Below are 4,082 nucleotides of genomic sequence, written 5' to 3' on the forward strand. Positions count from 1 at the left end.
TAATTCACCCATACTCATGATGTAAGTCGCCACCGATTCCGATTTAAAAAAAACTTTGTGTGCAAAATTTTGTTTTTTGTAAAGACGAATTTTGTTTTTGTATATCTTTAATTATTTAATCGTGAAAACGACATATTTGTTTCTTTTACGTTGATCGGGGTCACCAATTGTGGTTTGCTAATTCCACTATAGCTTAACTTTTATGTGCTTGCTCGTTACCGGTTCGTATGCAAAAGAGAGCGATGCTTGATTGCGTTCTGTTTTATACCATCCTTAGGTTGTGATGTCACAACGTTGTCATCATGCTTTCCGCGTGATATAAACTATTTGTAGTTGCCATATTCGCCACACATATATATATATTTTTTTTTTTAATTTATATTCTTGTATTACAATCTGTCAATTAGGAATAGACAATAAACAACATTTAAAAGTGACTAAATACTTAAAGTTTTTGTGAGGTTGAAGGGACTGTACTCAGTAGTACATCCGTCTGTTGGAGTCGGACACATTAAAGTTCCTGTCCTTCTGCTATCATTCTGCTCATAAAGTGTAATGAATGAATGATGTGGAATGATGTAACATACGTTTCTTGTGTTTACTGGCTTGGCTTTTTATAACATCCTTAACTACAGGAATGTTGAGATCGCGATGTATACATTCATTTGTTATATATCTAGGAACATTTAAGATTAATCTAAAGGTTTTTGATTGAAAACGTTGGATAATCTCAATATTTGAAGATGCAGCAGTTCCCCAGAGTTCAATGCCATATGTCCAGATTGGTTTGAGTATAGCTTTGTAGATAAGAAGTTTATTTTCGACTGAGAGCTTTGAACTTTTGTTCAGTACCCAATAGAGCTCCCGCAGTCTGATGTCAAGTGCTTTTCTTTTTGTTAAAATATGATGCTTCCAAGTTAGTTTCGTGCAAAGTATATTCCTAAATATTTACCTTGGGTAGATTGAGGGATTAACACATCGTTAAGGTGTACCGGTGGGCAATTTTCCTTCTCAGTGTAAAGGTTATTTGTGAAGATTTAGACTCATTTGCTTTTATTCTACAGGTTTTAAGCCACTGGGAAATGTCATCTAGCGCTCGCTGAAGTTTGTTAGATGCTAACTGGTGATTGTCGTCTGTAGCAATTATCACAGTATCAACAAAAGTTCCAATGTCAGTACCAATGGTGGTAGGCAAGTCGTTAGTGAAGAGTAAGTATAACACAGGTCCCAAGATACTGCCTTGTGGCACTCCAACCTGAATTGGCTGCAAAGTTGATATTTCATCCCCCTGTTTTACAAAGAAATATCGTGATTCGATGTAAGATTTTAAGAAAATATAGTAATTAGTTGGGAGGCTCTTTTTAAGCTTAAACAATAGGCCGTTATGCCAAACTTTATCAAATGCCTGGGATATGTCCAGAAATGCTGCTGTGCAGTACTTCCTTTTGTCAAATGCTGTAAGTATAACATTAACCACTCTGTGTACTTGCTCTATTGTACTGTGCTTTTTTCTAAAACCAAATTGATATTCCGGAATTAGTCTCCTTCTATTGACAATGGGCATTAATCTGGTAAGAAATAAATTTTCCAACAACTTTGACATAACCGGTAGAAGACTAATTGGTCTATATAACTTAACATCTTTAACCGTTTTTCCATTTTTGAGAACCATGCTAATTTGAGCCACCTTGAATTAAGGAGGGATAAAGCCTTTTGTTACGATAGAATTAAAAATGTTTCGCAGTAGAACTATTGCTTGATCCAGTAACTCCTTTAATATTTTTGAAATAATTAGGTCATAGCCGGGTGCTTTATTAATTTTTAGTTTTTCGATTTTGAATTTTATGTCGAAAATCGAGAATTTTCGTATTGGAAGGTCCTATTGGTGCGTTTGCTGTAATACCTCTCTAATCTCTTTAGTTATACTATTCGGGGCTTCATTAATGATTGGAATAAAAACTGTAGACAGATGGTCCGTAAATACTTTGCATTTTTCTATATCTGTTCGGGCTCATTGCCCAAGTTCATTTTTTACAGGTGGGTTGTACGTTGATGCCTTTTCTTTAATTGCTCGCCAGAGTGAGTAGTTGGTGGAAGTAGTTGCATCTAGTCGTTGGAGATTTCTTTATATTTCCAAATTTCTGGTTGTTTGTAGATGTTCTTTTAGATTTCTGATCAGCACATTGAAAAGTTTTTTGTCTTTTGGAGATTTGGTTTGTTGCCAGCGCCTTCTTGCTGCTCTTTTGACTCTAATAAGTTCTTGAGTCGTACTACATAATGGTGTAGCAAATTTTTGCAATTTTGGAGGCGTGGATCTCCAGGCTGATTGTTGGATACTCCTTAAAAGATGTTCGGTTGCAAGCGCAATTTCTTCGTCTGTTTTAAGAGCCATTTTTACATCAAGTAATGACTTAAGTGTCCCAGCATCCCAGTTGGTTAATTTGTTGTGCAGATAACATTTTTGACCTTTAAGTTGTACCTATATTCGATTTTATTCGTAATAAAACTGGAGAGTGATCTAATGAAAGATCAAAGCTAGATTTACAGGGTTTGTCATTTTGTTGCACTCCTTTAGTAACACAGAAGTCTAACAAGTTTGGTATTTTTTTAGGATCCGTGGGCCAAAAAGTTGGTTTTCCAGACGAAATAGTTAAAAGACTTTCGCTTCTTATAGTCGCAAACATCTGTCGTCCTTTGGGTGTTGAAAGCCGAGAGCCCCATTCAACGTATTTAGTATTAAAATCTCCCCCGCAATAAATCTATTACCTAGAGTTCAAAAGAATTTTATATATGTTGCCGTCTTAGTTGCGTGTTTTGGCGGACAATATACTGATGTTATTGTGATTAGGCCACACCAATCTTTTGTTGAAATGCTGGTTGCTTGAATCTCTTCAGTGCGGTATTGTTCCAATTCAAAGTGTAATATGCTTGTTTTAACTAAAATGCCACTTTCACCATGAGCAGTTCCATCGGAATGCATAGTGTGGTAAAAGTCATAGCCTGGTACTTCGAAATAATGTTTTGAAGTGAAGCATGTTTCAGATATTAGCATGATGTCTACTTTTTGATTTTTTAAGAATTCTTGTATATTCTTGTATATTTAATTCGCTGTCGGACATAATTTAGTTGTCAGCGTGACAAGAACATTCATCAACGTAGTGATTTGTTCTAACATTTGCTTCACTACTATTAGAACTTCGCTCATTGTATCCGGAGATTTTGGAATAGAAATAAATTCAGGTGATTGTTCCACTAGCACGCTAGCATAACTTCTTTTGGGAGCCGTTGGGATAGAAGCTTTGTCTTTTTCTTCGTCAGTTTCTTTGTTTGTAGTTGGTGTTAGTTTGGGTCTTAGTGTTGAAAATTTCGCTATTTGTATCTGCTTATACATCGAACAACCTTTATAACTTGCAGGATGGTTTTCTTCGCTTAAGACGCATTTGACTTCAGTACTTCTTTCTTGAATTGGACATTGAGACGAAGAATGATTTTTTGCACATTTGATGCACCTCGGATGTCTTCGACAATAATGTCCTGTTTAGGACGAGGAGAATCAAACGTGGCACGACTATGCATCAAATTCTTTATACTGTAGATCTCCTTGTTATTTTGATGAGGCTCAAGTTCTACAATGAAGAGAGGAAGTAGTTTTTTCGATTCTCTGTGTTTCATATTGAACACGTTTAGAGCTTTATGTCCCATTTCCGCCAGAGCTGTTTTAATGTCCTCGGTGTTGACAGACAAATGCATGTTTCTCAAAATAGCTTTAAAATTTCGTTCATCTTTAGGCTTGTAGGTAAAAAATTCAGTTTGTTTCAATTCCGGTTGTTTTACTATCGTAATATAGGACTCAGTGGTTTTCGCTTGAATTTTTACTATTTCGTTGTTTAAAACTTTTAGCTCAAAATTATTTACTACTTGTGAGGACAAAAGATTTATGAGAGGATTTATGTTGTTCACCCTATCTACGAATATTGGTGGAGGTTTGGACTGCTTTTTGGTATCTTGCATTACTTCGTCAGCTTCTTCTTCTTCTATTTCTAGTACTGAAAATCTATTTACAGATTGTCTAGCCAGTAACT

Source organism: Teleopsis dalmanni, chromosome 1 (genome assembly GCF_002237135.1).
Source record: "Teleopsis dalmanni isolate 2A chromosome 1, ASM223713v2, whole genome shotgun sequence".
Classification (NCBI taxonomy): domain Eukaryota; kingdom Metazoa; phylum Arthropoda; class Insecta; order Diptera; family Diopsidae; genus Teleopsis; species Teleopsis dalmanni.